Consider the following 12,055-nt stretch of genomic DNA (forward strand, 5'->3'; position numbering starts at 1 on the left):
GAGCAATCTTTATTTATTTTTGGAGCTCACAGATTGCATTTCAACGAGTCAGGAATATTTTCCAGCTTATTTTAGTGAACTTACGCATATTTTGCCCAAATGGAGAAAAAAATACGCTATTTTCCAAAGAGTTGCTATTAGTGCTATTCTAGTGCTAGACTGTCATGTGACTTGATCACCCCAAGGATAAAGAAATTCACCTGTCTGGTTCTGTATATGCACATGAAGGACATGCCAAAATAGCACATTGCTTTTCTTTTTAATGTTTATTTATTTTTGAGAGATTGAGAGACAGGGCGCGAGCAGGGGAGGGGCAGAGAGAGGGAGACACAGAATCCGAAGCAGGCTCCAGGCTCCGAGCTGTCAACACAGAGCCCCAGGCGGGGCTCAAACTCACGGACAGCAAGATCACGACCTGAGCCGAAGTCGGCTGCTTAACTGACTGAGCCACCCAGGCACCCCAAAATAGCACATTTCTATTGGTTACAGGAATCACAGTGAAGCTCTCACTGAAGCCTTTTGTTAACTGGACTCCTGATGCCGAAATACTTTGTCTTCTTAGATAATCCTTCTTTGTCGAGCCCCTGAGTGAGCCCCTGTGCATTACTTCATCTTTAAGAGCTACTTAGGGTGATAAATACACGTATTTGACTCAAAGCTTGCACAGCCAGTGATGATGGGGTTAGTTGCCTGATTATTTGTGGTTATTTGTGTTGCACCTGTGGATTACAAGATGGGGAGTCTGTTTCATTACAAACACGTGCCATACATTTTTAGCAACTCACTGAACACAGGTGTCTCCTGATGATCTACTTGATTAACATAGTGACCCAAATTAAAACAGAATAAATAAACCCTACTATATCTACTTTCGCTTCCCATACCTATTTCCGTTGTCATATCCGTGGGCACTATTGAAGGTCGAGTGAAATGGTTGGTCACCACCTCATTTTGATTTAGCAGAACCTGAAATCATTACAGAGTCCTCCCAGTATCAGGCATCATTCCTGGTGCAAATAGTCCGTCGAATGAATAAATGAGTATATGACTGAGCATCTACACGTACGTACGAATACATTTCGTGTAAGCGGTTGCCACAAATACCACGATCATGGATACACCATCCCACTTTTATTTTTACTCTTATTTTAAACTCCTCTTTGCAGTTATGGTTCTCAAGTATTCAGAGACCGTTGGAAGCATCGTGCATCAGGAAGGAATAGAGATAAGGAAACTAAAAAGGACCAAATCTTTCAGCCCATTAATCAAACCCATAATTCCCTCTAAAGCAGGTAAAACAATGAATAGAGCCAAGGAAAAAAAAATTGCTCTATATTATGAGCGTATTTAGAAGCTAAAATCAGAGACTGTTGTCCCAGGGCACACTGGAGACATTTCTAAAAGGCAGAGAAATTTGAAGACCCTCATTAAGAAGATGTCGCCTGCAAGCTCAGATAAAACAGGAAAGAAAAATGTATCTGAAGTTCTAACGAAATGTAGCTCATATTCTTCCTCCCACTCTGTTTCTCTGAATGATTCTCTAAGTTACAATATGAGCAAAATGGGGCTGGAAATAGACAAAATGGGACTAGGGCTTTTTTTCCCCCACGTAATATCTTAATGGAATTGCTACTCCCTGCCTTCTGTGCAAAGATTATTTGGTTTTTCCATATAGTTAGGAAGGAAAATTTTAAGTTTCCAGTTATTGTACTTATTTTCAGTATATACCACCACTATGTTTCTAGACACTTCAGGTATTTAGGTACTAGAGTTTTTAGGGGATATACTTATTTGGTTGTGCCTTATCCAATTGGATTGGGTACCATTAGAATTTGCACAGTTTGATGGAAATGATAGCTAAAATGTGAATGAGTGCCTCCTTTGTGGGTTACACTAAGCCTAGAAGCCAACAGCTATAGCAGTTAAACGTGTGCCAGTTCTCATAAAAAGAGCAGCCACAGGCGCTGAAGTCTGCCTCGAATGCACAGGATCGGAAAAAGCCTCCTTGAGTCTCCCTCCCCGAAATCTGTATGCCTGCCTAACCCTTTACGAACACGCTGCCCTTCACCCCATTAACAGATGCATGCACCCACGCACATCCTATAGCCAAAATTAGAGAAGATTTTTGCGTTTTCTCCCTTTCCTCTTTCACAAAAGTATCAGCTTCTTTTTTTCCCTTTTAACTACAATTCTGAAGAATTATACACCACTATTTGGAATTCTCCAAATCACCATATTTCAGATCTCAGAGAAGAGTCAGGCTTAGAATGATTTGCACTTTAAGCATGAAGGGTGACAGCCAAATGGTTCACGTACCTAATTAACCATGTTAACTTCCAGTTTTTTTGTTAATTTCATTTTATTTTGTCGTTTACATCCAAGTTAGTTAGCATATAGTGCAACGATGATTTCAGGGGTAGATTCCTTAATGCCCCTTACCCGTTGAGCCCATCTAACTTCCAGTTTTTAAGGCTCCTGAAACTGCAGTTCATTAAAAACCCAAACCAACCCAAAAAGACAAACACAAAACATGTTTTTTTTTTATCCAATTGATGAATGCAAAACCTTCATGAATTACCCAGACTTGGCCATTCTCATGAGGGGAATGGTGAAAGGAGACAGAAGCTCCTAATATTTTAGATCCTGTGCCTTGTCCAGCTTTGTCTCTGATGATGCAAGGTGATCCCTGGGCAACATCCAGTCATTCATTTTTTTATTGACTCAGTGAGCAGGTACCAGGTCCCATGTTGGCTTTATAAAGACTACAGAATGAATCAAGGTAACATAAAGTCTTTCTCTTCAAGGAGTTCATCATGCAAGCATATAAAACTAAAAAATGATGTATATGTATATTATATGTAATATATTTGTTATAATATAATCATATATCGTATCATATATAATCATATATCGTATCATATAATAACACAATGGAAGATGAGTTGTGGAAAGACAAAGGTGGAATCAGATCACTTAACCTGAGTTGTTGACAGGACTTCAGAGGAGGTGACAGTGGAGTCCCGGATGACAGTTGCCAACATGGTGGAGAGACATATTGTGTGAACAGCAAGAAGTTCATTAGGATTGGCCCATCAGGTACAGGGGACGTTAGATCTGGACCATCTGATAAGGTAGCCAGTACCACATGTGGCTATGTAAATGTACTAGAAGGAAATCAAATGAAAAATGTAGTTGCTCAGTAGCTGTGAACGGTTAGTGGGTACTGTGCTAGACTGTGTGGATGTAGAGAGTGATAGCAGAAAGTTCCATTGGCCAGTGTTGCTGTGGGCGTCAGGCAAGAAGCCGGGGTGGAGTTAGATTGGATGTACTGAACTCAGCGATGGAGCTGAAGCTGTGCGAGTGGACAGCTTCACCCAGAGAGTAAAGGGGGAGCAAGGAAGAGGAAGTCCTCTGGTGTGCACCACCATTTAGAGGTGAATCGGGGAAGAGATTGTGCCCGCAGATGAGCCCGTAAAAGGATGGTGAGAAGAATGGAAACTGGAAACCCTAGAGGTTCAGCAAGGAGAGTGGAGATGTCCACAGCTGCTCAGGATGCTCATGAAAACCAAAAATTGACCTTGAGACCTAGAAAAGGAGAGGTCAACCATCCATGCTATGAGTGAAGGTTGGTGAACAGGAGTCGTGTGTGTGTGTGTTGGAGTAAATGTGGATCAAATGTAGGTTGAAATACACATTGGACTGAACCGTGGTTCCAAAGTTGCATCCACCCAGCAGGCCCTCAGAAGCTCAAAGGGGCAAAAGTCGGATTCTCCCCTGGAGCCTCCAGGAGTGTGGCCCTGTTGCTCCCTTGGTTTCTGACTCCTCCAAAAGGAGAGAGTCCACTTTGGAGAGAGTCCTCCAAAAGGGAGAATCCGCTTCTGTTGTTTCAGCCACGCCGTTTGTTTGAATTTGTTACAGGGAACCAATACATGGGCATTCTGGAGCCAGGGGAGTAAAGGACGGAGATACAAAGTTTTGACAAATGGTTGCAAACACAGACATTCTCACGGGACAGGCAGGTAAAGTAAATGGTTAAAAATGAAAATTCAAGTGGTAACAAACAAAAAAACAGCGGTGAATTTGAGCTTCTATGGCCAGCCACCAAATCGACACACAGATTGTATTCCCCATGCATTCCTCTTGCCCCCCACACTTCCCGGACCTGCCATCCATATTTATTACAATCTTTCTGTCCTTCTTCCCATTGTCTCTTACGTATATAAGCCTAGATTTATGTTTAGCCGTTTTGGCTAACTTCACATGTCATGTTAAAATCCCTCTCATTCTTTGGACTTGAGAGCATGTGTTTCCTGTTAGCCCCTAAACCTGGTCAGATTCTTCTATTTCTGGGCCCTGGGGAGAAATTCTGGCAGCTGCCGTGATTTTCCACTGCACGTTCAAGTCGTCTGAGCACACTTGGGTGTTCCGTGAACATCAGAGCCGTCTTGATCCGGCCCGATTCCTCTCCTCTGACCTGCCCACAGTAGCCGTCCCCAAATGTTACTTCTGTGAACATCACCCGCCTCTTTCCTCTATCGTTCATGAGAACTTTGGGATAACCCAACAAGCACGGTCTCAGCCCTTCTTCCTTCCACATTACGATCTCTTCATGCCTTTACTACAGTGTTTTACTTCCATCTTCGAGCAACTAGTGATCTTTCTCTGTGTTACGGCTGGTGTTCCCACTTCTTGAAATGGGACTTGACTTTTCCCCTCTTTCTGAATATCGGCGTTTTTCCCCCCAGCCTCCAGGTTTTCCTGAGATCCTAGTCACTCTCCATTTCCAGTCTGTCTTGTCCTTGGCTGGTCTCATCCAGTGTCCTGTGTTAGCCTCGGCCTCCTTCCGTGCTCTCTGGCTGGCCACCTACATAATTTACAAAATTTCAGACAGCGAGCTTGAGAATACACTTACCATCTTTTCCTCCAAACCCCACTTCTGCCTAAGAATTCCCTGTTTGTGTAGATTCGTAACCCTGGAATCCGCTTCAAATCTGCCTTTTCCCTGAGCCACCCCATCTTTGGAGAATCAGGATAGATCACAGCGCTTTCCACATGGTAATTATTTGCAGGACATTTTTAGTTCCTGAGATAGACACTGGAATAGAGGGAAGAACACTAGATCTGCCAGGGAAGACTTGAACCTGAACCGGGCTTTACCACTCAGGACTTCTCTGACCTCTGGCAAATCATTGAACTGCTTTTTGCCTTAGGGTCCCTATCTTTAAAAAGGTAATAGGAATATCTTTCTCAAAACATTGTTGGCGGGTGCCTGGGTGGCTCAGTTGGTTAAGCGTCTGACTCTTGATTTCGCCTCAGGTCATGATCTCCAATTTCATGAGTTCAAGCCCCACATCAGGCTCTGCACTGATGGCGTGGAGCCTGCTTGGGATTCTCTCTCTCCCTCTCTCTCTGCCCCAGCACACTCATGCTCTCTCTCTCTCTCTCTCTTAAAATAAATAAATAAACATTAAAAAAGTATTGTTGGGAAGATTCCAGAGGTTAATATGCATAAAAGTTCTATACAAACCCTATAAAGTGACACACTGTGATTTAATCTTTGAGACCACCAGCTTTTTTTTTTTTTTTTAAATGTTTATTTGAGAGGGACAGAGAGAGAGTCAGAGCACAAGCTGGGGAGGGGCAGAGAGAGAGGGAGACACAGAATCTGAAACAGGCTCCAGGCTCTGAGCTGTCAGCACAGAGCCCTGCTCAGGGCTCGAACCCACAAACCGTGAGATCATGACCTGAGCCGAAGTCAGATGCTTAACTGACTGAGCCACCCAGGCGCCCCTGAGATGACCAGTTTTATAGTCCCGTAGTTGTTCTCACTCTCAGAGAGAAGAGAGAGAGAGACAAAAAGTAAAACTAAATCAGTGTAGAACCTCGCCTTCGCAATAAGCAAACTATTCTCAATGGGTCAAGCTCTGGACTGTCTGTAAACTGTTAGTTTTAATCCATATGAAATTGCTGTATTTAGCAGGTTTTTAAAGGCAATTCTCAGAAAATGCATTTGATCCAAACTAATAGTGGTAGTGCTTCCCTTTCGTGGCTCCAGGGGAGTCCAGACGTTGGAGGGGCATATGGCACCCTTGATGCTGCATTCGGCCATCTTTTGCTAATGATATTGGGTGGAGGCAAATGTTATGCCAACCTCCGCTGCTGTGTCTTCGTTACCAGCATTCCTGCCCATCAGGTCCCCTAGTTTCCTCTGTGTCCCACAGAGCATGAGGGGTGAAGCACCTGGCCCGTACACTTTGGTTACTTGATCTCATCCAAATACAAAACATACATAAGATAAAACTATTTTATTATTGTCTTTATTAAGTTTGTTATCAACCCCATGATCTGCAAGGTTTGGCTGAGACTCAGAAGTCCTAAACTTGATGACTCGAGCTGATATTTTGTATAAATTGTGAAATCGGTTCTTTGCTGTTTCTTGGTCCTACGTGCTTAGGACTTAGGACTTAGAACTGTTGTGATTTCCTCTTAACGGACAACAGGTAAGTCCATCTTAAAAAACCACTCTTCTGTAGCCTAATGAATATCAACAAAATAAAATGAGATCATATATTCCTTAACTAAAATATTTTTGATATGAAGAGTGTCCTGTTAGAATTACCTTTGGAAATGCCACTCTGCTCATATTTCCACATTTGTGTGCGAAACATAAAGCCATAAAAAAGAATCCTGCTTTCAGATTGTGCATTGATATGTATATATGTGTACGTGTGCATTCAAAGAAAGGATTTTTTTTTCCAGTATGGAATGCTTTTTATTTAACAAGACATTACAGGTAACCTTGATGGTCCAATGTAAAGACACATAACCTCTTCAGATTCTGCGTCTTCCTGACTCTGTACTCAATTAGGTGCCAAACACAAACTCTAATTCTTAGGCTCTTATGCAGTGTTTAATTGTACAGATTCCATAAAAAATCACTTAATATAAAGAAAACAAATACTCTCTTTTATTGCCACACTAAATACTTTTGCCAGCAAATGCTTTTGGGGGTGCTTTTTATTTATGGATTTTTCACAATGCCGGAGAGCTTTTGTCTTTTTTAGTGCTTTATATTTATAGTTGTGGGATGATCATTTTCTGGTTGGTTTCACATTGAGCTCTTTTAGAACTAGTTGGAGTAGTAATAGTTTCACACAGTTTATACTTTCTCCCCCTGAGTCCTATGTTAAATCTTTTTCACTCTCTCAGTGACACTGCAGTATATTATGCTATACATTCTTAGGCTATTAACTTTGGGCATTGCTAATGATTTCTTTTTTATATATATACAGGACATAAAACATGTAAATGTTTCTTATTAAAACAAGAAAACTCAAAACACAATCAACCCTATCAGAAAAGAGAGAGAGAGAGAGAGAGAGAGCAAGAGAGCTGGAGAGATTTTTTTCCTTCTTCAAGTAAGATTGCAAGACTGAAACAGGTTTGTAAAATCCCAGTGTTGGAAAACAAAGTAAATTATAAAAGACCCCTAAAGGGAGTGATTTAGTTTTCTTAAAAAACAGCTTGTTTGGTATTCCATTCCTTATCACTTATCATTTTTTTTTTAAAGTAACACATTTGAAAAATCAACAATACCAACATAACAGGGCTTTGGTTTTGGTTTTGTTTTGTTTTGTTTTTCTTGGCTGGAAGAAAATGCCCGAGCCTTTGTGAGAAGGCAGGAAGGAAAAAAAGGAAGGAACTTCAAAGGCACCTTGACCACATCATTGCCCTCAGATAAAGGAGCCCTGAGGAGTAAGTAGCTCCCTTTGTAAGTTCTACCAGCTCAAAGCCTCTGAGGGATTCAACCTGAGGGTGATACGTATAAGATAGCTGGGAAGGGAGTACCCTTTGGGACGAAACCTAACATCAAAAGATTTAAGGGAGCAGGGTGATTCAGAAAGCCCCCCCTCCCACCCCCAATACAAGAAATGGACCTGATGAGGGGCGCCTGGTGGCTCAGCTGGTTAAGCGTCCCTTGGCTCAGGTCATGATCTCATGGCTTCGTGGGTTAGAGCCCGGCACGGGGCTCTCTGCTGTCATATCCGAGCCTGCTTTGAATCCTCCGGCCCCTCTCTCTCTCTGCTCCTCCCCACCCACATGCACTCTCTGCCTCAAAAGTAAACATTAAAAAAAAAAAAATGGGGCTGATGACAGCAACAGCAACCAGCGTTTGTGCCTCCACGTGGAGGGTTACCTAAGCCCCAAAAGAAGTCTTTGGAAACCACTGGCCCCCTGGCTTACTTTGCAATCGGGCTTTCTCGATATGCCAGCTTATGCTTTCTTATATATGCCGAGATGATTCCAAGAACACCTTTCACAGACGTTGAAACACCTAACTTGGCCGCTTTCAGGCCAAGCAGTCAATGGCCGAAGAATGGGATAAGTAAGGATGGATGGGATGGAGGAGAGAGAACAAAGCGAAGTGGGAGAAGATGACGGGTCCCCTGTGAGGAGAATGAGAGGGGAGAGTAAATAGGTGAGGGAGCGGGGAGATCGGGAAAGAAAACTGCAGGAACAAGGGAGGACAGATTTCACTAGAGCCTACCCCATGCCTGGAACTACAAAGCTCGCCGTATGGTACACAGAAAAATGAGACGAGAATTTCTTTTACTGAATGCACTAAGGGGGATTGAAGAAACGTATACAAAATATTTCCTGGGGTTGCCCCAGCAGCACGCGGACATCCACATGTGGCTGGGCTCTTCCCCGCCCTGATTTACCCCCCTTGGGGCAACAGAAGCCAGAGCCACCACTGCAGCCCAGTTCTCTGCCCTTACAGAGGTTCATCTGTTTCCAGAAAACGGTGTCCCTGAGGAGCAAGGTCAGCAGACAGGAAGTGAGGTCGGCAGACAGGAAGTGAGGTCAGCATCAGGTCTCCATGGCCGGAACAGGACCTCTGGCTTCGCTGGAGGGTGACTGCTGGTCCAACCCCAGCGCTGCTCACTGAGCCGGGCAGATAGGCCCGGCCCAGAGCCACTGGATCAACTTTCTCCCAGAATTTTGACACCAGGAGCCCCTCCTGGTGGACGCATGCTGGAGAGAAACAGATCAAAGCAACAAGCAAACAAACCCCGAAAACCAAAACCCAAAACGCCCTAATTGTTACATAACTTTTGTTTTCTTCTTTGAAGACATTTATTATAGCTCTTCAGAGTTCTTAAATTTCCGCAAGCGAAGGATCTGGTTTACTGGTGGAGATCTATGTCCCCAAATAAAACTGGACCCTTTCTGAAAAGCCACCTGTTCAAGGTTAACGCCGTGGTCTGTATCCCTTCACTTTTTTGAACCCTCAGCGGAGAGTTAATCAGCGGATCTGTTGTCTCCTGGAAACCGGGAAGGAAAACAGTTCTGTTCTCTTCCCTGGGCCGGGGGAGTGAGCTATAATAAGGGAGCCTAAGAACACACTGGAAGCCCACAAGCCGGAACACACAGGTTAGCACCGCCTGGCTGACCTGACTCACAGGTGCGCGGTTGCCAGGTAACGCTGGGGCCTCTGGGTTCTTTCCAAAGCCCAGCAGTGGGGCTGGGAGAGGTGTGGGCAAGGGCCCCGGGGTGTTTGTGGGGGCAGGGCGAGCGGAGAAGCAGAGTCACTCTCCGGGCAGCTGGTGGTGCAACCGCTTCTCACCTGCGCTGCGAGTGGAAACAGGTCGGCTTTGGCCCCGAACGTTCTCCTCCCCCAGCTGCTTGTGCTGTGAAAGAGCCCCGATTCGCGGTGATCAGGCAGAAAGGAGGAGAGGACACAGAAAGCCCGCCAGTTTTCTTCTTCCATGTGTACATCTACGTATACACGAAACACACCACCTGCCCTTTATAAAGTGATATTCTAAAACTTCTTCTCAATCCCGGGCAAGTTCACGGAGAGCATTTTCACATAGGTGAAGGGCAAAAGGACCCGTGGACAGAGCTGTGGGGTGGTTGAAAACATCTGGAATCCAGCCCACGCTGTCGCTTCGCCTCCTGTGTTAGTTGGGAGTCACCTCTTTTGAGATTCATGGAGAAATTGCTCAAATCCCTATGTGTTGTGGGAGAACCAGGCATTCCTCTCGGTGTTTTTAGGAATTCTTGAGGATTTACAACTAAATCCTCTAGGATTTACCTTCCAGGACCCCTAGCTCCTTCTTGCACAGATTTAATTCTGATCAGGAGTTCACACAGTCCCTTGCATGTGGTCTGCATAGAGAGCCTACCATTTCCTAAACCATTTATCTGGCAAATTTGTAAATCTGGGCCGCCTTTTCCCCAAATAATGCCAGATGCGAAAGGACCTGCGTGGTCCTAAGCTCATGTTGATTTGTCTTCTAGTGGGTAATAGTGGGTCAATTTGAGTACTCCTAGGGATCTGTGTTTTATTTCGCTTGAGCAAAAAAGCTTTTAGTGAATGGACAGGTGCACCATGACTGTGTGCCGTAGACTAGGAGGTGATCCTAGCCTGAGATTCATTTAAAAAGACAGGTCTGGTGTTTTAAGTGCCAGCGTTTTTCAGAGTCTGCGTCGGTCGGTGTGCTAGTGAGGTCCAGAGAGGGTTGAATATTCAGAATCAGCTGGCCTTTCCTGATACGTGGCCTGTCTTTCCAGCTATGTCTTTACCAAGCATAGAGTGTGCTTTTCCCCCCCTGAAGTATCCATCTGTTCCTGAATCTGTTTAGGGTGAAGAAAAGAGGAGGTATCTAATGAGACTCTAGGAAAGCTTAGAATTGGAGGTTGAAGCAGACACAGCCAACCCACAATGTCACCACCTGGAATCAGGCAGGCACATGGGGAGAGCACGCAGGCCAACCTTCCTAGCCCAGAGGCTACCATTCCACTTTATATGTTTGAGTCATTGTGAGGAGAGAAAGATTTATAGGCATTCTTTCAACACTTACTCCACAAGCATTTATTGAACACCTACCCTATTCTGAGCAGTGTATTCAGAGACCAGGACTGGAAACAAGTAATTTGTTCTCACTAGTCTGGAACACCGCTCTTTTTAACTGCCTGTAGATCACATTCTAAGTATCACTCTGTGTATTGATTAAATGCTTACATGTGTAAAGGATCTTACAGGGTTGATATTTTTAGGAAGCCAAAAGCAAGCAAACTATTACATAGACAGTGCTCCAGACTGGGGAAAAGATGATAAGAGGCACTTACAAGAAGCTGATCTAACCTGTTGCCCTGGATTCTGATACCATAGGGTCTCAGCTTCAAACGTGTATTTAAAAGGATGTCTTTTTAAAAAAAAACACAAGTATTTGCATAGTGGTGTTAATAGTTCAGTAAATGTCATTTTTCCTGTTTGATCATAACCAGCTCCAGGATCTCACATGGGTAGGGATGCCTAGTTCATTAAAGAGATGCCATATTTGGCAGGTGAAAATGTGGTCTTTGGTACTAGTCATCACTCATGAAGTTATATCCGAAATGTGCGAATAAGGAAAATACAGCCCTTTTCAGAGCCTTTGGCACCCATCCAGAGGCTCATTCAATGCCACAGATGAAGAGCTTCTCTTTATGAATGTGCCCCTCTCTTCAGGAGCCCCCCTTATCCCCCTGGAGTGAGAAGACTTGGCATCAAATGCAGCTCCCAGAGCTTGGGAGGCTCCTGGAAAGAATTTTGTCATGTTGATTCTAGAACGGTGTTAGTTGACGTTTCAAAAGTCGAAACTCCTACAATGCTTTTTCATTCTTCTTCCAGAGAAGGCAGGCCAACCAAATAGATGTTGACCACCAGAAGATTCTCTGTTACAAGGGCAGTAGATATATTACATATGATTTATCAAACTTCTTATGATCAACCTTTTGGAAATTCTAACCGTTTCTTTTTTTAACTTAGAGAGCCATAGTCCAGTTTGCCTTGGATAAGTCCCAGTTTATTCTTGTTCTGGTGTAAATATCACTAGTGTGGGTCCCTTTTATTCTCCTATGTGTCCTAGTTTGAATGTATATGGTCGCCTTATTTTTAATCTGGATCTTAATCTCCCACCAGTTGGCAATAACTCTTCCAGGATCATTCCAACTTTGTCTCTACATAGTTACGTGAATATGGAAAAGACATCTAATTTTCCTGTGG

The 12,055-nt window shown here is 43.8% G+C and overlaps 1 long non-coding RNA gene across 5 annotated transcripts in view; it reads left to right on the forward strand.

Moving 5' to 3' along the window:
- LOC111560415 overlaps nt 1-12,055 on the forward strand; it is a 213,959-nt gene that overhangs the window by 123,086 nt on the left and 78,818 nt on the right. The window contains exon 1 of one of the 5 annotated variants that reach the window (XR_006597516.1): nt 8,842-9,481. The exons of 2 other annotated variants lie outside the window; for them this stretch is intronic. This is a non-coding gene — a long non-coding RNA (uncharacterized LOC111560415). Of the gene's footprint in view, nt 1-8,841; nt 9,482-12,055 lie in introns of those variants that run through there. 2 more of the 5 variants (XR_006597514.1, XR_006597515.1) reach the window with 2 other exon arrangements.

This window comes from Felis catus, chromosome B2 (assembly GCF_018350175.1).
Source record: "Felis catus isolate Fca126 chromosome B2, F.catus_Fca126_mat1.0, whole genome shotgun sequence".
Taxonomy (NCBI): domain Eukaryota; kingdom Metazoa; phylum Chordata; class Mammalia; order Carnivora; family Felidae; genus Felis; species Felis catus.